Source organism: Capricornis sumatraensis, chromosome 6, assembly GCF_032405125.1.
Source record: "Capricornis sumatraensis isolate serow.1 chromosome 6, serow.2, whole genome shotgun sequence".
Taxonomy (NCBI): domain Eukaryota; kingdom Metazoa; phylum Chordata; class Mammalia; order Artiodactyla; family Bovidae; genus Capricornis; species Capricornis sumatraensis.
In genome coordinates, this window is record NC_091074.1 from 91018606 (window position 1) to 91043484 (window position 24879).

The following is a 24879-nucleotide window of genomic DNA, read 5'->3' on the forward strand; positions in this document are numbered from 1 at the left end:
GGAAAATATCAAACATACTAACATTCACATTATAGGTATCCCAGAAGAAGAGAGCAAGAAAGGACAGAGAACATATTTCAAGACACAATAGCTGAAAACTTCCCTAACCTAGGAAAGGAAACAGATATCCAGCCAGGTTCAGGAGGTACGGAGTACCAAACAGGGTCAACCAAACAACACATTATAATTAAAATGACAAAAATTAAAGAGAGACCAATAAAATCAGAAGGGAAAAAGCAACAAGTTAAGAACAAGTGAATTCCAATAAGGCTATCAGCTAACTTCAACAGAAACTCTACATGCCAGAAGGGAGTGGCACAATATATTTAAAGTGATGAAAGTGAAAAACCTACAACCAAGAATAATACTCTACCTGACAAGGCTTTCATTCAGATTTAAAGGAGAGATCAGAAGTTTTACAGGAAAGCAGCTGAGTTCAGCACCACCACACCAGCTTTCCAACAAATATTAAAGGGACTTCTCTATGCAAAAAAGGCCACAACTAGAAACATGAAAATTATAAAAGGAAACGTCTCACTGATAAGGTCAAATACACAGTAAAGGTAGTAAATCAGCCATGTATAAAGATAATAGGAAGATTAAAGACAAAAACAATTAAACACCTATATCCACAATAAGTAATTAAGAGATACAAAACACAAAAATATGTAAAACATGTCAAAAACAGTAAAAATGAAGGACTGTTTAAATGTGTTAGAGCTTAAGAGATCAGCAATTTAAAATAATCACAGACAGATTAGATGGATGGTGATGTACAGTGTGGGGAACAGAGTCAGTAATTGTGTAATATCTTTGAATGATAATATAATAACTAGACTTACGGTGATCATTTTGAAAAGTACAGAAATACTAAATCTTTATTTTGTGTAACAGGAACTAACAGGGTGTTGTAAGTCAGTTATTCTTCAAAAATAAAGAAACTCACAGAAAAAGAGACCAGGTTTGTGGTTACCAGAGGCAGGAGGTGGGGAGAAAAGGGAACTGAATGAAAGCAATCAAAAGGTACAACTTCCAGCTATAGGATAAATAAGTACAGAGAATATATCTAATAGTTTATAATTATAAACAGAGTATAACTTTTAAAATTTGCAAATCACTATGTTGTACACCTGAAACTTATAGAATATTGTACATCAACTATACTTCAAAAAAGTTATAAAAAAGGTAAATGAGTCTTAGAAATGTAATGTACAACATGATAATATAATTAACACTGTTCTGTGGTATGCAAGAAAGGTGTTATGAGAGTAAGTCCTATGATTTCTCATCACAAGGAAAAATCATTTTCTATTTTTTAATATTTTGTATCCATATGAGATGATGGATGTTCACTAAACTTACTGTGATAACCATTTCATGATGTATATAAGTCAAACCATCATGCTATACACTTTAAACTTACAGAGCACAAGATGTTAATTATATCTCAATAAACTGGAAAGGGAAAAAATTTAACACCTGAAACCATAAAGTTCTTAGAGAAAAACATAGGCAATAACTTCACTGACACTGGTCTTAGTGATTTTTTTTTTTTTTTTTGGAGTGGACTCCTAAAACAAGGGAACCAAAAGCAAAAATAAGCAATGCAGCTATATCAAACTAAAATTTTTCCCACCCTGAAGCTTCCCCATCATCAAAACAAAAAGGTAACCTACTGATTGGAAGAAGATATATGCAAATCCTATATCCAATAAGGAGTTAATATATAAAATATACAAACTCAAATTCAACATCAAAAAAACCCAAACAACCCAACTGAAAAATAGGCAGAGGATCTGCCTATTTTTCCAAAGAAGACAAACAGATGGCCAAGGATCCATGAATTGCTCGATATAATTAGTCATCAGGGCGAATCACATCCCAATTACAGCCAAATCACAACCATTATAGCAAATCACAACCGTAATGATGTACCATCTCACATGTTAGAATGGCTACTATTTAAAAAAAAAAAGAAATAACAAGTGTAGATGAGAATGTAGAGAAAAGAAAACTCTTGTGTACTGTTAGTGGGAATGTAAATTGGTACAACCATTATGACAAACACTATGAAGATTCCTCAAAAAATTGCAAGTAGAACTACCATATGATCCAGCAGTTCCATGGGGGGCTGTTTAAAATGTCCCCTAAGCATAGCACTCAAGTGCTAACTAGTATTACTAAACACAGGAAGGCTTTGATACACCTTATGGAGAAAATATATGCTTTAGGGTTACAGTGATAAGCTCTGTGGAAGGCAACTAGGTAATTGTTCAAGGTTAGGTTTTTGCACTATGGGGAATTTTATATCACTTATATGTACTACTAAATCAAAAGATAAATAATTTTATAAAAGAAAGAAAAAAGAAACTGGCAAATCTGGAGATAGGGCAGACCTCATGATTGATCCAACTCCATCCTAATCCCCTATTGACAGCAAAATAGTTCAGTCATTATGGGAGCCCCATTGTACAATATACCACCAAAAAAGAGAGTATACACTTCTCCTCTAGCAGCCCAAGTAAAAGACCTCAGATGTTTTTCAGACTGTATTTGCTTAAACTTATGCCCATCCCTAACCAATGACTGTGATCATGCAAATGTTACTAATTTAAGGCAGACTGTTTAAGACAACCAGAGTCTACCAGAGAAGCTGGTAGCAAGACTGGTATTCCCCAGAGTCTATTTAACAGTGACTTTTGAAAGAAAATCCAGGCACTGTTAGGAAGGAGAAAAGCAAGAAAAGATGCTGGGTAGGCACCCAATAAGGTCGACAATTGTGAAGCAGCAGGCAAAGAGCTGTGGAAATATAGCATACATACACAAGACAACAGTATGAGCAAGAGTGCATAAGGACCAGAAATGATCAAGCAATCAGGGCTTGGTAAGGAAATCTATGGGTACAGCACATAAATGTACAAACAGAATCAGAGAAATGGGATCCGGGTTAAGCACAAGGAGGACGTATAATGTGATTACTCTGAATAAAAAACAACAAACGAACCAGCTCCACGAGGGTGTTGGAAGTAATTAAGCTAAAGAGCCCCTCCAAATTCCCATGAAAGAAGTCAATCGGTTTAGCAATTCTGCACCTTCAAACCTGACTAGGTAAGGGATCACAGAGCCAAACTCAAATATTTAAATAATGCCTGCCCTGCATAATTGCGTGTGTATGTAAAAAACAGCAGTCTCTAACTATCTTATGGGTAGTTAGCAGAATACCTGACTCCAGACCTCAGATTATACAAAAACAGATTAAACATTAAAAATGTTACATATAACATATATTCTGTATTACAAAATCAGCATTGGGCTTCTAAAGGAAAATGAAAAAACTACAGTCCTAAAAATCTGAAAATGAAAACCATGGGATAAAGGATAATAAGAAGTATAGCCAGACAGATGTAAAATCATGCCATCTGAGGTCCTACCCACTGGATGCCATAATACTGACCACAGCACCAATTCCTTTCCTCTTCCCCTTCCCTCTTACTCCCTAACCCCACTTCCCATGATACCTATACTCGATTTTTCAAAGGCCTGAAAGAAGCAAAGAACTGTAAAGTCCAGTTCATCACTACACAAAAGCATGACATAATCTCATCAAAACCTACCTTTTGTGATTTGGAAGTGACAGTAATCCTAAAGTTTTACTTTCACAGTTCAAGAAAATGAATAAGCTAATTACTCTCACCATTTACTATCTCTTATGAAGTTAGAAGCAAAGATAATAGATCAACCTGGGTCCAATCAGAAGGGAAAAAACCTCACAGCAGTTTGAATAAGGGAAATCAAATATAAGAATTATTCACTATAACTGAGTTAACCAGGAGACTGGCTAGTCAAAAGTAAAAAGAAATCTAAAGAATATAGGAATAGCAGATATAAACAGCACCCACTACTTTCTAGTGCTAGAATTTAGTGCCCAAGAACAACACCCCCTTTGACTCTACCTACCAGGCACCCAATAAGATCTAAATCTTATTGGAGAGGAAACAACCATGGCTCACCAAATGACAGTGAAGTCTCTACGGGTGCTGCACCAGTAGAACTTGATAGAAATCCACCTTTTGTAACTTGCCAGATACCTACCCTACATGGTGCCAGGAAAACCTGGTTGCAAGGAAGTATCTCACCAGAGGCACTCTATTAAAATAAAATCACCCAAGGGGAATGATGGGGCAAGCTGCAGGCAACTAAGTGCTACTGGCCCCAGTGCACCACAGAACTGGGCACCAGAGGAGCAGCACTTGCCCAGGAGCCTGCGAGAGGAACTGCAGGTCCCAGGAGCCGGGCAGTGGGGGAGCTGAGCTCTGAGGAAGCACTCAAGCTACAGAAGCTGGACACTGAGGAAGTCATGTGGGCTGCAGGAGCGAGAGGCACTTCTCCTGACAGTACATAAAACATCACACTGATCTACTACTTGAACACAACCATGCTGACTAGATCTGATGAACAGGAAATGACAAAGTACTTTAGGTGCCTTCTTAACACACATGCCAATAAACCCCAGAGAAACTCATGGGTCACCCACCCCAGTGAAGTAAATGGGGTTTAATAGTTTGAAGCAGAAGTTAGCAAACTTCCTCTATCAAGGTCCACATAGTAAATATTTTGGGCTTTAAGGATTCTGTCATATATTCTTCTTTTTTTTCCAAACACTTAAAAATATTTTTTAAAATTCTTAGCTTACAAGTCACACAAAAACAGGTAATAGGCCAAATCAGACCCACAAGCTATAGTTTGCCAATTCTTGATCTGGAGCATGCAAGGCAAAATATAAGCTGCTCTAAAATGTACCACCTATCATGAAAAGAGGCACAGTTGTGCAGTAATTTCTTTGAATTTTGAAGACAACACATATCACATTTGCATGCACTATTTTGACTCATCTATAGAGTTATGGGTAAAGCTGCCTGCTTTGAATAGAATCAGAGCAAGAGAAGGCTCCGAAGCTCAGATCCTTCAAGGATAAAGGTTTGCTCACTTACCAAGAAAAAACTCTAACCTTCTAAGGCTCTGGCTGAGGGCCAAGAAAATACAGAAAAAGTTGTACAAAGAAGTCATAGATATCAGTTATGGCCTTGTGGTCAACTAGAGGAACAAGGATTGTAACAGTTTTACATATTTTCTATTTGTCATTATATGTGTATGTGTATATATATGTATTAATATACATTATATATATATACACACATATGTTAACAAATTTCCTTCTCTTTCCTTACCATTTTTATTTTATTGACAAGTCGTTAGAAGATGGCTTTACAATTTTGTCTTTACACAATAGAACATTCGGTGGGACTATGGGTGATTTTAGAAAGTGTTTAGAGACTCCTTTTAATTTTGGCATGAATCATAGACCACCACCCTAACCCACTGCGGGTTACTGTCTCCTGTGCAGAAGAGGACGGGAGGACTCTTCGTTCTTAGAGAGTGGAGTCAAGACTGTAAGCAAACTGGCCCTGTCCATGGTGCCCAAGGGCAACAGCGTGCTACACCTGCCGCCGTGAGTGTGCCCAGACTGCCAGCGCACAGTGGCGAAGGAGGAGCGCCACAGTGGCCTCAACCAACCGTTGATTTTACTGTTTCGAATGACGCTCCTGGAGCACAGGTTTACACATCCTGGTGTATATACATATAGCAAAGGAATTGTTGAGTCATAGAGTTAGCTCAGCTTGTAAAGAATCCGCCTGCAATGCAGGAGACCTGGTTGAATTTCTGGGTCAGGAAGCCTGTCCCCTGGAGAAGGGGTAGGCTACCTACTCCAGTATTCTTGGGCTTCCCTGGTGGCTCAGATGGTAAAGAATCTGCCTGCAATGCAGAAGACCTGGGTTCAATCCCTGGGTTGGGAATATCCCCTGGAGGAGGACATGGCAACCCACTCCATTATTCTTGCCTGGAGAATCCCCATGGACAGGCTACAGGCCTGGGGTCACAGAGACTCAGACACGGCTAAGCGACTAAGCCATGGCTGACTTTGAAATGTGACATAGTAAGCAATTAATACAATAACTCTTGGAATTGTGCGTTTGCTCATTTGGAGAAAGAAAAAAATTTCTTCACTTGTAAGAACAGCTTTATTTTGGGCAGAAATACAGTTGTTAGTTGTTATACAATCAAACAAGAGGCCTTAATAAATTTTAAAAGCACATGTTCTGACCACAATGGACTTAAATTTGGAAATCAATAATAAACACACATGAAATCCTAAAATATCTGGAAATTAAACCCACACTTCTAAATAACCAATGGCTCAAAAAAGAGATCACATAGTAAACTCAAAATATCTTGAACTGATGACAAAAACATAAACATATCAAAATTTGGGGGATGCAGCCTAAGCAGTGCTTAAAGAGAAATTTGTAACTGAACGGTTGTATTAGAAAAGAAAAAAGGTCTCAAGTCAATAACTTAAGCTCCTACCTTAGGAAACTAGAAAAAGAACAACAAACTAAACCTAGAGCAAGCGGAAGGAAAGCTATAATAAAGATTACAGTGGAAATCAATGGAAACAGAAAAACAACAGGTAAAAATCAATGAAACAAAAAGTTGGTTCTTGAAAATATCAAAACCAATCAACTTTTAGCTACACTGAGCAAGAAGAGAAAAAGATAGTAACTACCCCAATCAGAAATGAAACAGGAGGCATCATTATTGACTCTATAGGATCACTTTTATGCCAACAAATGACACAACTTAGATAATAAGGGGAAAAAATCCTAGAGAGAAGCAACTTGCCAAAACTTACTCAAGAAGAAAGAGAAAATCAAAATTGACCTGTAACATATAAAGACATTGAACTTGTCATTTAAATTTTTCTGATAAAGAAAAATTCATGAACAGATAACTTCATGGATGAATTCCACCAAATATTTAAAGAAGAAATAACACTAATCCTTTACAAACTCTTTCAGAAAATGTAAGAGGAGAGAACACTTCCCAACTCATATTAAAATGCCAGAATTACCATAAGATCAGTCAAAGACAGCACAAGAAAATTACCTGCCAATATTCCTCAAAAACACAGACACAAAATCCTAAACAAAACATTACTAAACCAAATCCAGTAACACATAAAAAGGATTATATACCACGACCAAGTGGGATTTATCCTAGGAATGCAAAGCCAGTATAACATTAAAAATTCAACTAATGTAATGAGTTATATTAATAGAGAAAGTAACTAACCACATGGTTATCTCAATAGATGCAGAAAAGCATCTAACAAAATCCAACATTTGTTCATGATAGGAATTCTCAACAATCTAGGAACAGAAGGGAAGTTCCCCAACTTTCTGAAAGGGCATTTCTAAAAAGATCACAGTGCTACCATCATTCCTATTGGTAAAAGAGTAATAAGGAAGAAAAAATCTGACTCCACATTAGACCTATGTTTTTTGCTTTAGTTAACAATGATTGAGTAGTCTGAAATATACAGGATAGCCTATTTTCAAGGCAGATCTTTAAAAGTCCACTCATATACAGATAAAAAGTTGCAGAGGAGGGAATAACATTTGTTGGAGGTTTACAACAACATCATGACCTGACCTATGTGGACAGCTGCAAGAACAAAGAATTCCTGCACCAGCAGTCTGCAACAACCAACCAACCAAGTGAGAGAGATAATTCCTAGGCAGGTTGATAAGAAGTCCAGGGGTCCCCAAGGAGAGAGGGGTCTGGAATTCTCAAGGAGGAGGAAAGGACAAACTTTTCTTCTCTCTACATTCCTTAGGATTATATGACAATAATGTATTACAAAGATCATGACATCTGGTCCCATCACTTCATGGCAAATAGTGGGGAAACAGTGGAAACAGTGTCAGACTTTATTTTGGGGGGCTCCAAAATCACTGCAGATGGTGACTGCAGCCATGAAATTAAAAGACACTTACTCCTTGGAAGAAAAGTTATGACCAACCTAGACAGCATATTGAAAAGCAGAGACAGTACTTTGCCAATAAAGGTCCATCTAGGCTATGGTTTTTCCAAAGGTCACATATGGATGTGAGAGTTGGACTATGAAGGAAGCTGAGCACCGAAGAATTGATGCTTTTGAACTGTGGTGTTGGAGAAGACTCTTGAGGGTCCCTTGGACTGCAAGGAGATCCAACCAGTCCATTCTGAAGGAGATCAGCCCTGGGATTTCTTTGGAAGGAATGATGCTAAAGCTGAAACTCCAGTACTCTGGCCACCTCATGCAAAGAGTCGACTCATTGGAAAAGACTCTGATGCTTGGGGGCAGGAGGAGAAGGGGACGACAGAGGATGAGATGGCTGGATGGCATCACTGACTCAATGGACGTGAGTCTGAGTGAACTCCGGGAGTTAGTGATGGACAGGAAGGCCTGGCATGCTGTGATTCACGGGGTCACAAAGAGTTGGACACGACTGAGCGACTGAACTGACTGATTCTGCTTGAGGACAGTCTCTGAAAAAAACCTTCTGGCTAATCCTGTAATCTTAAAATGTAAATTATGGGAGTAGGTCTAGTAAGGTCTTTACAACCACCAGACATTCTTTTGATTCACTGTAGTAACTAATTAAAAGTATATAATTCCATTGCTAATACTAGCGATGGGGCACTCTTTCTGCCCCCTTCTGATGTCTATGTCAGAAGCTTTCTCTATCTCTTTTATACTTTAATAAAACTTTACTACACAAAAGCTCTGAGTGATCAAGCCTTGTCTCTGGCCCCAGACTGAATTCTTCTCCGGAGGCCAAGAATCCCAGCGTCTTTCATGGTTCAGCAACAACATTTCACAAGGGCACCCATTCCTCAATTTGCCCTTAAAAATGCTTTGCTGTAACCCTTCAGGGAGTTTGGGACTTGGGGAGTTGTGGGGAGAAATAAGCCACCTGTCTCCTTGCATGGCCCTGCAATAAACCTTTCTGTGCTTCAGACACCGACCTTTCCATTTTGTTTGGCCTCACTGTGGATGGGGAACACAAGATTAAATGCTTTCCCCCTAAGATCAGGAACAAGTCAATAAGATCCACACTCCTTACTTCTGTTCACAACGTATTGGAGGTTCTAGGCAAAAAAAGAAATAGTTAAAGGCATCTAGATACAAAGATATATCTAGTCAATCCTAAACGAAATCAGTCTTGAATATTCATTGAAAGGACTGATGCTGAACCTCCAAAACTTTGGCCACCTCATGTGAAGAACTGATTCATTGGAAAAGACCCTGATGCTGGGAAAGATTGATGGCAGGAGGAGAAGGGGACGACAGAGGATGAGTTGGCTGGATGGCATCACTGACTCCATGGACACGAGTTTGACAAGCTCTGGGAGCTGGTGATGGACAAGAAGCCTGGTATGCTGCAGTCCATGGGGTTGCAAAGAGTCAGACATGACAGAGAGACTGAACTGAATTGAGATACAGTAAGTAAAACTGTCTATATTCTCAAATGATATGATATTGTATGTAGAAAATTCTAAGGAATTCACACAAAAAACCCTGCTTAATATAATAGTAAAGTAAGGTTGCAGGACACAAGATAAATAAACAAAAATCAATTATATTTTTGCACATTGGCAATGAACAATCCAAAAACAAAATCTGAAAAATTCTACTCACAATAGCACAAAAAAGTTAAACACTTCAAAATAAAGTTAACAAAAGAAGGGCAAGACTTGCGCACTTAAAATTACAAAACATTGCTGCTGCTGCTGCTAAGTCGCTTCAGTCGTGTCCGACTCTGTATGACCCCTTAGACGGCAGCCCATGAGGCTCCCCCGTCCCTGGGATTCTCCAGGCAAGAACACTGGAGTGGGTTGCCATTTCCTTCTCCAATGCATGAGAGTGAAAAGTGAAAGTGAAGCTGCTCAGTCGTGTCCGATTCTTAGCTAAAAGAAATGAAATGTCGTACAAAACAGAAAGACAGTCCATGTTCATGTTAAGATGGCAACAGCAATTCTCCCCCAAACAAATCTACAGATTATATGCAATTTCTATCAAAATCCATCACAACAGGCTTTTTTGGAAAAAATGACAAACTGATACAAAAATTTATATGGAAATCTAAGGAAACCAGCATAGCCTAAACAATTTTGAAAAAGAAAAAAATATCAGAAGACTTATACTACCCAATTTCAAAATTAACTACAAAGATACCATATAATCAAGACAGTGTGGTGCTGGTATGAAAAGCGGCAAAACAATGACTCAAACAGAAATGAGAGTCTAGAAATAATTTATGGTCACTTGATTTTTGACAAAGGTGCAAAGGCAATTAAATGGGAAAAGGAACTTTTTATTTTTCCTCAACAAATAATGCTGAAACAACTGGATATCCATACACACAAAAAAGATGAATTTGGACCCATACTACATACCATACACAAAAGTTAACAGAAACTGAACATAAACCTAAAGCATTCTTTTTAAAAAAAAAAACAACAACAACAAAACGATAAACTGGACTTCTTCAAAATAAAAACTTGTATTTCGAAAGACACCATGGAGAAAATGAAAAGACAAGCAACAGGCTGAGTAATAAATTATTTACTGAAATAATTTATAAAACATATATTGGGCTTGTACCCAGAATACACAAAGAATGTGTATAGCCCAATAAGAAGGCAAACCAATCCAAAAAATGGACAAATGATTTCAGTAGACATTTCAAAAACAACATAGGAACAGTATATAACTACATGAAAATATGTTCAACATCATTAGCCAATAGAGAAAGGCAAATTAAAACTAATATGAGATACTACTTCATACTAAGATGGCTATGAAAAAAGATGCAATAACAAGTCAAGATATGGAAAAATTGAAACTCTCACACAATGCTTGTGGGAACATGATATGGTATGGCCATACTGTAAAACAGTTTAGCTGTTTCTTAAAAAATTAAAACTTGAAACTACTACACAACCCAGTAACTTCCTCATGGGTATTTATCCAAGAAAAATGAGAGCGTATGTCCACACAAAGACTTGCACATGAATGAAAACAGCAGCATTATTCATCATAGCCAAAAAGTGAAAACAGCTGATGTCCATCAACTGATGAATGGATAAAGAAAACGTAGTATAGTCACACAATGGTTATTTATCAATAAACAGGAGCAAACTATGGATACATGCTACAACATGGATGAATCTCAAAACCATTACGCTAAATGAAGCCAGGCATAAGACAGCACTTATTTCATAAATCCATCTCCATAAAAGGCTAATTGATAGTGATAGAAAGCAAATCAATGAGGCTAAAGCCATCACCAGGTCTGAGTACAAAACCTGCAGAGGCAAACTTATTAAGGTAATGTAAAATTTCCAAAACTGAATTGCTGTGATCACTGCACAATCTCAAAAATCTTCTAAATTTACTAAAAATCACTTAATTATTTAGAAAAGAGGATACAGTTTCCAAAAGGTGATTTTTATATGAACTCTGCTTTCCTGTTATTAGAGATATGGTCAGTTTTCATTCCAATCCCAAAGAAAGGCAATGCCAAAGAATGCTCAAACTACCCGCACAATTGCACTCACCTCACATGCTAGTAAAGTAATGCTCAAAATTCTCCAAGCCAGGCTTCAGCAATACGGGAACCGTGAACTTCCTGATGTTCAAGATGGTTTTAGAAAAGGCAGAAGAACCAGAGATCAAATTGCCAATATCCGCTGGATCATGGAAAAAGCAAAAGAGTTCCAGAAAACCATCTATTTCTGCTTTATTGACCATGCCAAAGCCTTTGACTGTGTGGATCACAATCAACTATGGAAAATTCTTTAAGAGATGGGCATACCAGACCACCTGACCTGCCTCTTGAGAAATCTGTATGCAGGTCAGGAAGCAACAGTTAGACCTGGACATGGAACAACGGACTGGTTTCAAACAGGAAAAGGAGTACGTCAAGGCTGTATATTGTCACCCTGCTTATTTAACTTCTATGCAGAGTACATCATGAGAAAAGTTGGGTTGGAGGAAGCACAAGCTGGAATCAAGATTGCCAGGAGATATATCAATAACCTCAGATATGCAGATGACATCACCCTTATGGCAGAAAGTGAAGAGGAACTAAAAAGCCTCTTGACGAAAGTGAAAGAGGAGAGTGAAAGAGTTGGCTTAAAGCTCAACATTCAGAAAACGAAGATCATGGCATCTGGTCCCATCAGTTCATGGCAAATAGATGGGGAAACAGTGGAAACAGTGTCAGACTTTACTTTGGGGGGCTCCAAAATCATTGCAGGTGGTGACTGCAGCCATGAAATTAAAAGACGCTTACTCCTTGGAAGAAAAGTTATGACCAACCTAGATAGCATACTCAAAAGCAGAGACATTACTTTGCCAACAAAGGTGCATCTAGTCAAGGCTATGGTTTTTCCTGTGGTCATGTGTGGATGTGAGAGTTGGACTGTGAAGAAGGCTGAGTGCCGAAGAATTGATGCTTTTGAACTGTGGTGTTGGAGAAGACTCTTGAGAGTCCCTTGGACTGCAAGGAGATTCAACCAGTCCATTCTGAAGGAGATCAGTCCTGGGATTTCTTTGCAAGGAATGATGCTAATGCTGAAACTCCAGTACTTTGGCCACCTCATGAGAAGAGCTGACTCAATGGAAAAGACTGATGCTGGGAGGGATTGGGGGCAGGAGGAAAAGGGGACCACAGAGATGAGATGGCTGGGTGGCATCAGACTCGATGGACGTGAGTCTGAGTGGACTCCAGAGTTGGTGATGGACAGGGAGGTCTGGTGTGCTGCGATTCATGGGGTCACAAAGAGTCGGACACACGACTGCGCGACTGAACTGAACTGAACAGGAAGATTGTAGATGTTCCTATCTTAACAGGGAAATGTTTTCTACACACTCAACAGAGTTTATTGAAGAGCCTAAGAGAATGAATGGACCAGGTAACTCTGCAAAGTCTCTTCAAAAATTAGTCCGAAAATGTCTCTTTTTTGTGTGTGTTTCATGGGGTAGTGATAGGCTTGTTACCATTATTACATGGGTTTGGGCTATCTTTTTAAGGTAAACGTTTTTGCCGTTACAGCTACAAACAAAGTAAAATAAAGATATATAAAAATAGAGATCTGTATCTTTCATGTTCTTAAAAAAGAAAGTCCAAAAAAAGTGTAATATTTAGTAGAAAATTTTAAATGCTCAAGATTTGCCTTTTTATCTATTTTATCTATTATCTGATGAACTTTTAAAGTTTTTCCTTCTCTACTTCCACTGCATTTTTATTAAAACACTCGCAAAGTCAATGCACTTCTTTTATAGATGTTCTTTCATACTAAAAGGTCAGTCTTTCAAGATCTATGAACAAAAACAGAAAATGTACATACCCCAGTCTAAAATAAAATTGAATAAATCCATTTGGCGGGGGATCAAGATGGCAGAATAAGAGGACTTGCAGGTCACCTTCTCCCATAAATACGGCAAAAATACATCTATATGTGGAACAATTCTCAAGGAAAACTAACTGGAAACTGGCAGAAGAACTCCTATAAAATCAAAACTATAATAAAGAGACACATAATCAGGCAGGACAGAAAGAAGAGTAATAGGTTAGATCTATGCCCCTGGGAGGGGACTAAAAGGAAAAGGGAGATCACATAAGCAGACACTTATCCTGTGAAAGTGAGTGAGTCAAGCCACAGAACGGGTGCCCCAGTCCTGGGGACCTATATGGATGAGACAAGCCCCCTTGGCTGCTACTAGGACAGATAGAAAGACTAAAGAAGTCAAGACTCCTCTAGTAAGAGGTGCATAGGTATTGCCTCACCACTAGACAGGGAGGAGGGAGGTCTGTCTTAGAGGCTGCTCCCTTGCCACATTCCCCAATCTACTCTGAGAAAAATCCCTGCCCCTTCTCTGTCCATGTCACAGCTTGGCCCTGGCTTCAGAGTAGCCAGGACCTGGGGAAAGACTCAATCTAGGGACACAGAGGTGACAAGAGAGTCTAGGGTGTGGGCCTGGTAAGGCAGCAGTAGCCACTGTTGACGCTTACTTACAGTACCACAGTGCCACTGGGGAAGTCCAATCATCTCAACAGATGCAGAAAAACCATTTGACAAATTTCAACATTCATTCATGATAAAAAATTGGATATGGTGGGACTATATCTCAACATAACAAGAGACATTTATGACAAATCCACCCAACCATCAAATGAAATTAAAAGTTTCAACTTTTTTCAGTTGAAACCCTTTCAGCTAAATTAAAAATCCAGACAAAGATGCCCACTCTTGTCATTTCCACTGGCAGTCCTAGCCACAGCAATAAGATAAGAAAAATAAATAAAAGGTATCCAAATTGGAAGGAAACAAGTAAAACTGTCACTCTTTGCAGATGACATGAGACTGTACAGAGAACCTTAGAGTTTCCACCCAAAACTATAAGAATAAATGAAATCAGCAAGACTGCAGGATACAAGATTAATATATAGAAATCTGTTGTATTAATAAATCTGTTACACTAATAATGAAACATCAGAAAAAGTAAAACAATAAATATATTTAAAATTGCACCCCAAAAAATAAACATAAGAATAAACTTACAAAGGAAGTAAAAAACTTATACTCCAAAAATTATAAAACAATGATGAAGATAACTCATGTGCTTGGACTACATGAATTAAAATTATTAAAGTGCCCATACTATCCAAAGCAATCTACAGATTTAATGTAATCCCGATCAAAATACTCCTTATGTTTTTCACAGGATGAAAACAAATAATCCTAAAATTATATGGAACCACAAAAGAAACCTTAATTGCCAAAGTGTCCTGAGGAAAAAACAGTAAAGCTGGAGGTACAACCCTCCTTGACTTCAGACTATAATGCAAAGCCACAGTAATCAAAACAGCATGGTATTGTCAGAAAAACAGACACATAGATCAATGAAACAGAATACAAGCCCCAGACAAATCCATGCACCAATGGTCAATTACTCTATGACAAAGGAGGCAAGAATATACAATAGAGAAATGATAGTCTCTTGAATAACTGGTGTTAGGAAACCTGTACAACCATATGTAGAACAATGAGATTAGGATATTTCCTCACATCACATACAAAAATAAACTCAAAATGGTTTAAATCTTTATGACCTGAAACCATAAAACTCCCCAAACAGAACAGAGGTAGAACAGTTTTACACAAATATAGCAGTATTTTCTTAGATCAGTCTTCTACAGAAAAATAAATAAAAGCAAAAACAAACAAATGGGCCTCCATCACCTCCATTAGCTTTATTGGTAGTAATGCTTCCTAAGGCCCACTTGATATCACACTCCAGGATGTATGGCTCTAGGTTAGTGACCACACACCATCACGGTTATCCAGGTCATTAAGACCTTTTTTGTATATCTCTTCTGTATATTCTTGCGACTTCTTAATCTCTTTTGCTTCAGTGAGCTCCTTGCCATTTCTGTCTCTTCTCATGCCCATCTTTGCATGAAATGTTCCCTTGATATCTCCAATTTCCTTGAAAAGATTTCTAGTCTTTCCTATTCTATTGTTTTCCTCTACTTCTTTGCATTGTTCAATTAAGACGACTTTCTTATTTCTCGCTCCTCTCCTCTGGAACTCTGGATTCAGTTTGGTATATTTTTCCCTTTCTCCTTTGTTTTTTTTGCTTCTCTAATTTTCTCAGCTATTTGCAAAGCCTCCTCAGACAACCACTTTGCCTTTCTGCATTCCTTTTCTTTGCAATGGTCTTCATCACAGCCTCTTGTACAACGTTATGAACATAATTCTTTGGGCACTCATCTACCAGAACTAATCTCTTGAATCTATTTGTCTATTTGATTTAGGTCATGCCTGAATGACCTAGTGGTTTTCCCTACCTTCTTCAATTTCAGCCTGAATTTTGCAATAAAGAGACCACGATCTGAGCCAGTCAGCTCCAGGTCTTTTTGCTGACTGTATAGAGCATCTCTATCTTTGGAGGCAAATAATATAATCAATCTGATTTCAATATTGACCATTTGGTGTTGTCCATGTGAGAGTCATCTCTTGTGTTGCTGGAAAACGGTTTTTGCTATCATTAGTGTATTCTCTCGACAAAACTCTGTTAGCCTTTTCCCTGCTTCATATTGTACTCCAAGGCCAATTCTGCCTGTTACTCCAGGTATCTCTTGACTTCCTACTTTTGCATTCCAACTTTCTATGATGAAAAGAACATCCATTTTATTTTTTCTGGTGTAAATTCTAGAAGTCTTCATAGAGCCATTCAACTTCAGCTTCTTCAGCATTAGTAGCTGGGGTACAGACTTGGATTACTGTGATGCTGAATGGCTTGCTCTGGGAACAAATTGAGATTGCTCTGTCATTTTTAAGACTGCACCCAAGTATTGCATTTTGGACTCTTTTGTTGACTATGAGGGTTACTCTATTTCTTCTAAGGGATTATTTTCCACAGTAGTCAATATAATGGCCATCTGAATTAAATTTTCCCATTCCCATCCATTTTAGTTCACTGATTTCTAAAATGTCGTTTTTCACTCTTGCCATCTCCTGCTAGACCACATCCAATTTACCCTGATTCATGGACCTAACATTCCAGGTTCCTATGCAATATTGTTCTCTACAGCATCAGATTTTACTTTTACCACCAGATACATCCACAACTGAGGGTCATTTCCACTCTGACCCAGCTCTCTTTCTAGCGCTATCTCTCCACTCCTCCCCAGTAGCACACTGGACACCTACAAACCTGGAGTGTCATTAAAGGACTGAAACAGTATGGACCAACAGAAGCAGAAGATATTAAGAAGAGGTGGCAAGAATGCACAGGAGAACTATACAGAAAAGATCTTCATGACCCAGATAATCATGATGGTGTGATCACTCACCTAGAGCCAGACATCCTGGAGTGCAAAGTCAAGTGAGCCTTAGAAAGCATCACTATGAACAAAGCTAGTGGAGGTGATGGAACTGCAGTTGAGCCATTTCAAATCCTAAAAGATGATGCTATTAAAATGCTGCACTCAATATGCCCAGCAAATTTGGAAAACTCAGCAGTGGCCACAGGACTGGAAAAGGTCAGTTTTCATTCCAGTCCCAAAGAAAGGCAATGCCAAAGAATGTTTAAACTACTGCACAATTGCACTCATCTCACACACTAGCAAAGGAATGCTCAAAATTCTCCAAGCCAGGCTTCAACAGTACATGAACCTTGAACTTCCAGATGTTCAAGCTGGATTTAGAAAAGGCAGAGGAACCAGAGATCAAATAGCCAACATAAACTGGATCACTGAAAAAGCAATAGAATTCCAAAAAAGCATCTACTTCTGCTTCACTGAGTATGCTAAAGCCTTTAACTGTGTGGATCACAACAAACTGTGGAAAATTCTTCAAGAGATGGGAATACCAGACCACCTTACCCGCCTCTTGAGAAGTCTCTATGTAGGTCAAGAAGCTACAGTTATAACTGGACATGTAACAGTGGATTGGTTCCAAACTGGGAAAGGAGTATGTCAAGGCTGTATATCGTCACCTTGCTTACTTAACTTATATGCACAGCACATCATGCAAAGTGCTGGACTTGATGAAGTACAAGCTGGAATCATGATGCTGGGAGAAATATCAACAACCTCAGATATGTAGACGACACCACCCTTATGGCAGAAAGTGAAAAGGATCTAAAGAGCCTCCTGATGAAACCGAAGGAGAAGAGAGAAAAAGCTGGCTGAAAACTCAATATTCAAAAAACAAATATCATGGCATCCAGTCTCATCATTTCATGGCAAATACGTGAGAAAACAATGAAACAGTGACAGCCTTTATTTTCTTGGGCTCCAAAATCACTGCAGATGGTGTCTGTAGCCATGAAATTAAAATACACTGTTCCTTGGAAGAAAAGCTATGACAAACCTAGGTGACATATTAAAAAGCAGAGACATTACTTTACCGACAAAGGTCCATATAGTCAAAGCTACGGTTGTTCCAATAGTCATGTATGGATGTGAGTTGGACCATTAGGAAAGCTGAAAGCCGAAGAATTGATGCTTCTGAACTGTGGTGTTGGAGAAGACTCTTGAGAGTCCCTTGGACTGCAAGGAGATCGAACCAGTGAATCCTGAAGGAAATCAGTCCTGAATATTCATTGGGAGAATTGACGCTGATGATGAAAATCCAATACTTTGGCCATGTGGTGTGAAGAACTGGCTCTTTGGAAAAGATCCTGGTGCTGGGAAAGATTGAAGGAAGGAGGAGAAGAGGATGACAGAGGATGAGATGGTTGGACAGCATCACTGACTTGATGGGCATGAGTTTGAGCAAGCTCCAGGAGTTGGTCATGGATAGGGAAGCCTAGTGTGCAGCAATCCATGAAGTTGCAAAGAGTCAGACACAACAGACCAACTGAACTGAATCAACCTGGGTGGATTCATCTTTCAGTGTCATATCTTATTCCTTTTCATACTGTTCATAGGGTTCTCAAGGCAAGAATACTGGAGTGGTTTGCCATTCTCTTCTCCAAAATGGCACCCAATTAAACTTTAACACTGTTGCACAACAAAGGAAACCATCAAGAAAACAAAACCACAACTTACAGAATGCGAGAAAATATTTGCAAATTATGCAAATAACAAGAGGTAAATGTACAGAGGTCATACCACTTAACATCAAAAACTAAACAACCCAATGGAAATACGGGCAGAAGACCTGAATAAACATCTTTCCAAAGAAGACATACAGATGACTAACAGGCACATGAAAAGATGCTCAACATCACTAATTATAAAAAATGCATATCAAAACCACAAGAGATATCACCTCATACCTATCAGAAAAGCCTTTATCAAAAAGTCTACAAATAACAAATGTTGTCAGGGATGTGAAGAAAAGGGAACCTTCCTTCACTATTAGTAGAAATATAACCTGGTGCCAACCACTATGAAAAACAGTATGGAGGCTCCTTAAAAAACTAAGAATAGAACTACCATATGATTCACTCTGTGTATGTTTCTGGAAAAAACAAAAATACTAATTTGAAAAGGTACCTGCACCCCAATGTTGATAGCAGCACTATTTATAATAGCTGAGATACAAAAACAACCCAAGTACACAATCAAGAGATGACTGGATTAAGATGTGGATTATACAGAAACAATGTAATATTCAGTTCAGTTCAGTTGCTCAGTTGTGTCCGATTCTTTGCCACCCCATGAATCGCAGCACGCCAGGCCTCCCTGTCCATCACCAACTCCCAGAGTTCACTCAAACTCATGTCCATAGAGTCGGTGATGCCATCCAGCCATCTCATCCTCTGTCGTCCCCTTCTCCTCCTGCCCCCAATCCCTCCCAGCATCAGGGTCTTTTCCAATGAGTCAACTCTTCACGTGAGGTGGCCAAAGTATTGGACTTTCAGCCTCAGCATCATTCCTTCCAAAGAACACCCAGGGCTGATCTCCTTCAGAATGGACTGGTTGGATCTCCTTGCCATCCAAGGGACTCTCAAGAGTCTTCTCCAACACCACAGTTCAAAAGCATCAATTCTTCAGCACTCAGCTTTCTTCACAGTCCAACTCTCACATCCATACATGACCACAGGAAAAACCATAGCCTTGACTAGACAGACCTTTGTTGGCAAAGTAATGTCTCTGCTTTTGAATAGGCTGTCTAGGTTGGTCATAACTTTCCTTCCAAGGAGTAAGCGTCTTTTAATTTCATGGCTGCAATCGCGATCTGTAGTGATTCTGAAGCCCCCAAAAATAAAGTCTGACACTGTTTCCATTGTTTCCCCATCTATTTCCCATGAGGTAATGGGCCCGGATGCCATAATCTTTGTTTTCTTAATGTTGAGCTTTAAGCCAATTTTTTCACTCTCCTCTTTCATCAAGAGGCATTTTAGTTCCTCTTCACTTTCTGCCATAAGGGTGATGTTATCTGCATATCTGAGGTTATTGATATTTCTCCCGGCAATCTTGATTCCAGCTTGTGCTTCTTCCAGCTCATTTCTCATGATGTACTCTGCATAGAAGTTAAATAAGCAGGGTGACAATATACAGCCTTGACATACTCCTTTTCCTGTTTGGAACCAGTCTGTTGTTCCATGTCCAGTTCTAACTGTTGCTTCCTGACCTGCATACAGGTTTCTCAAGAGGCAGGTCAGGTGGTCTGTTATTCCCATCTCTTTCAGAATTTTCCACAGTTTATTGTGATCCACACAGTCAAAGTAAGCCATAAAAAATAATGAAGTTTGTAGCAACATGGATGAACCTGGAAGATATTATGCTTAGTGAAATAAATGAGACAGAAGAAAAAAATACTGTATTGTATCACTTATATGTGGAATCTTAAAAAATAATAAAAATGAAGGTATAGGCAATACAGAAAAAGACTCATAGATACAGAAAAAGACTCACAGATATAGAAAACAAATCTGTGGTTACCAAAGCAGAGAAGGAAAGGGGGGAGGGGCAAACTAAGAGTATGGGATTAACAGATACAAACCACTACATATAAAATAGACAAGCAACTATACTGTATAGTACATGAAATTATTCCCATTATCTTATAATACCTATAATGGAGTACAATCTGCAAAAACACTGTAACTTGAAACTAACACAATATTGTAAATTGACTATACTTCAATTTTAAAATAATAATAATACATTTGATGCTGATTTCCAGGCTGACTTGAGGTTCCACCACTACCAACCTGAAACTGCCACAGATGTGAGGTTTCCTAGGCTGTCTATGTGGCCTGGACAATCAATCCAACTTTTTACTGGCCAGGCTGGCCTACCTTTAACTGGTTTTCATAAATACAAAATTTGTATAATTGTTACTGGAACCACTTGGTGAAATATGGAACTAGTTAAAAGTACCATTTATTATTAAATGTACACGCACAGTTTCACATACAAGCAGCACCACATCTTTCACATTCAGCTAATCAATCAAGTTAATGTTTTTATTACAGAATAGAAAACTCAGATCTTCCAAAATCATGTATGCTTAGTAAGTGTTTTCCAAGCAATCAAGAAGTACATGACTAAATAATGAAAAGGGTGAATTAAAATATATAATATACCAAGGCATAATTAACTCAATTTTAAAGAAGCAGGATCTAACTTTTACTCTGCTGGAAAGAGGCCTTGATATAACTAGGAAAAGCAAATTCTTTTCTGATGCAGTCTTTCTTGTACACATATGAATAACGTATATGAGGGCTTACTTCCCTGCGAATCTAGTGCAGTATATTAGATTGAAATAGCATTTTAAGTTTAATGGATAAACTCACAATGATTGTTTTCTATCAAAGTTTTTGTACAAGTAATCCCAACAGGTGGTATGAATTCTATCTACCATTTGTAACAATCTTTCCTCTCCTCCTGAGGAAAGTAATGAAAAAATGTTTTGAGCTGCACACCACTAAAGGTGAGTGACATCCGGAAAGAACTGAATATTGGTGGCCCAAAAGTGCCCTACTAATGTAATAAATAAGTCAACCATATCTCAGTTATGATGCATTAAATGGGAAAAGGGTTAGAATGAAACCAGGAGCCCAAGAGCTTTCCAACAATTTCAGATTACGACAAACACAGCAGCACATACAGGTCTTTGCTGGAAAATTCCTGCCTTTCCTTGACATTCTGGTCCCAAATTTCCTGTTTTTAAAACTCCAAATCTTTTTTCCCTCTCCGGACTTTTCCAGCCCATGCAACATGACCATAGAGGGTTCATGTTGTAAACGCGTCCAAGAAAAAAATTACCGAAAAAGCAAGCTAAACAAACCTCCCCACCTCTCCAAAACAAAAACAAAAACACCTCCCAAAGGCTTTGGACGCTATTTGGCCTGCCATTCCAAAATGTTTCTGGGAAATGATCGCCCATCAGAACCCTCCTCTCCTCCTAAGATGCAAAGCTGGAAAAGGAGGAAGGGTAACAAACCGCCCCGGGCTCCTCTAGTTGGGCCCCCACCACCCAGCACTCTGGGGGCGGGGGGCGGTGCGGCGAGCAGGCGGCCAGCTTTAAAGGGTGATGAATTTTAAATGGCGAGCTTTTCACAGCGCCCAAGGATCCAGGGCAAAGAAAGTCACCTTTGCTCCTGTCCTTTTAAGAAGACCTAGCTGCCTCCGCTTAATGAACAGAAAGAAGCAAAACGGCAACCCCCAGTTCCCACAGCTCTGGGGTGGCTCCCTTCCGCTCGACCCCTCGGTCGGCTCCACCCCCCGAGCCTGCCCCGCCCTCTAGCCACACCCCTCGCCTGTGGCCCCGCCCCCCAGGGTTGGCCCCACCTCAAACCCCTATCCACTTCGCAGCCCCTCTCACCGCCCGAGCCCTGCTCACTCACCTAGATGCGGTGCGCGCAGCGGACGTTCTCGCGAGTCTTTCCCCCCTACCCCAACCCACACCCTCAAGCTGACGTGTTGGCCAGACCCCCGAGGGAGGCAGACGCCTTCACTCGCGCTCTGCGGCCTCTCTCTTACCGGTGGTCCGCGCCAGAGCAACTTCAGCAGTTTGGGCAGTGGCGGAAAGGCTGCCAACCGCCCGGGTTCTGTGGCTTGAAAATTTGACTTTGCTTCGTATTCGTTTTTGTGTTTTGTTTTCACTTTTTTGGAATTTTCCCGCGACTACACGGCAGCTGAGCCGCGCGCGCACGTATTCGCAGTGCACTCTGGGGCTTGGCCAGCGACCCTACCCTACACCCCGGCGGCGTCGCGGGAAAATTCCGACGAATCTTGTGCTCGTGGGGCGGGACGCGGGCCCAGGCTCGGCCGGAAGTCGGTCCGTTGGGGCGGGCCTAGGCGAGGGGTCCTACTGAGGCTGCCTTAGTTGTTCCTGAGCACTAAGCTGGTGTCGCGGGCTTCAAGTAGACCGCAGGAAGGACCTGAAGGGGAAAACCCCTGGGTTTTTAAATAGGTTGTTGCTTAATTTCAAGATTCTGTTCAAAATGCAGAAAATTTTTAAAAGAAAAATTGAGTCTTTGTCAGGAATGTAAAACCACTAAACAAAGCCTACAATATTATTTTCTAGGTATAGTCACATAAAAAAGGGAATCTTTCTTTGGATCCCTCACCCCAGTAAAATCAGTTCCATACAGTGTTTGATTGGGTTCAAATCAGTTCTACGCTGCATTTAAACCACTTAAATGGAAGACATCTTTTTTAAAAAAAAACAAGCTTCCATTTTTGTCGTTAGTATTAGCGTGTCTTGGTGGATTTTTAATTCTTGAACCTAGTAATGCATGAAGTTTTTTCATAGATGTTTAAGTTGTTGAAAAAAAATTTTTTGAGGAAACATTAAGATTTAACTTTTTTTTTAATCTATGACTTACAATTGTAAAATTACAATTTTACAGGTGCTTTCAAAAAACAAGGCAAGTTACGCACATAATAAAAATAACCAGGCACCTTTGGCCTTCTTTGATGAAGGAATACCCACTTTACCAAATAAATTGGATTCAAGGATTAGATAATCTATTAAATTTGTAAGTAAGGAAGTTAGTGTGTTGGATAATGGTAACAAAAAAAAATTTTTTTTTTAATTAAAAGTGAAGGCCCTCAGTCGTGCCCGACTCTTTGCAACCCCGTGGACTGTAACCTACCAGGATCCTCAGTCCATGGGATTTTCCAGGCAAGAATACTGGAGTGGGTTGCCATTTCCTTCTCCAGGGGATCTTCCCGACCCAGGGATCAAACCTGGGTCTTCCGTATTGTAGGCAGACGCTTTACCGTCTGAGCTACCAGGGAGGCCTAAAAGACTCAATCAAGGAGCTACAAAAGGACCCCTATCTACAATTTGGGACAGCAAGAACTGTAGCTGTATCAAGGAATGAGATGTTAAACATATTCTTGAAAATATTCTCTGCCAGCTAAAAAGGTCTGTGTTTGTTTGATGTGTGCCTAGTTCAATGTAGGCAGATCCACAGCAGTGGAGAGCTACATACTTGAGTGACATTCATCATGGCCCCTTGCCCTTAGGAAGAAAGTCATTTTTGTGGTGACATATGTGAGCAAGTTTAAGTTTGTTTACCAGCAAAGGAAGCAACTAAACTGTGTATTTCTTTAGAGAAAATATGTTCTGTTACTGAAGAAAGCTGACCGCCGAAGAATTGATGCTTTTGAACTGTGGTGCTGGAGAAGACTCTTGAGAGTCCCTTGGACTGCAAGGAGATCCAACCAGTCCATTCTAAAGGAGATCCGTCCTGGGTGTTCTTTGGAAGGAATGATGCTAAAGCTGAAACTCCAGTACTTTGGCCACCTCATGCGAAGAGTTGACTCATTGGAAAAGACCCTGATGCTGGGAGGGATTGGGGGCAGGAGGAGAAGGGGACGACAGAGGATGAGATGGCTGGATGGCATCACCGACTCGGTGGACATGAGTCTGAGTGAACTCCGGGAGTTGGTGATGGACAGGGAGGCCTGGTGTGCTGCAATTCATGGGGTCACAAAGAGTCGGACACGACTGAGTGACTGAACTGAACTGAGGGTTAATTCAGGTCCTGCCGTATTATAGTTTTGTGTTGTACTGTGCTAAATTGCTTCAGTTGTGTCCGACTCTTGACCCTATGGGCCATATCCCAGCAGGCTCCTCTGTTCATAGGATTCTGTAGACAAGAACACTGGAGTCCGTTACCATGCTCTTCTTCAGGGGATCTTCCTGACCCAGGAACAGAACTAGCATCTCTTCAGTTCCGTTCAGTCACTCAGTCGTGTCTGACTCTTTGAGACCCCATGAACCTCAGCAGGCCAGGCCTCCCTGTCCATCACCAACTCCCGGAGTCCACCCAAAACCATGTTCATTTAGTCCATGATGCCATTCAACAATCTCATCCTCTGTCGTCCCCTTCTCCTCCTGCCCTCAATATTTCCCAACATCAGGGTCTTTTAAAATGAGTCAGCTGTTTGTCCCAGGTGGCCAAAGTACTGGCGTTTCAGCTTCAACATTAGCCCTTCCAATGAACAC

The 24879-nt window shown here is 39.8% G+C and overlaps 1 protein-coding gene across 1 annotated transcript in view; it reads right to left on the reverse strand.

The window, feature by feature from the left end:
* FANCC (FA complementation group C) overlaps positions 1-22527 on the reverse strand; it is a 319894-nt gene extending 297367 nt beyond the window's left edge. The window contains exon 1 of the mRNA XM_068974480.1: positions 22401-22527. The gene's annotated coding sequence lies outside the window, so the exon portion shown is untranslated. The remainder of the gene's footprint in view (positions 1-22400) is intronic.
* Between the last annotated feature and the right edge of the window lie 2352 nt (positions 22528-24879).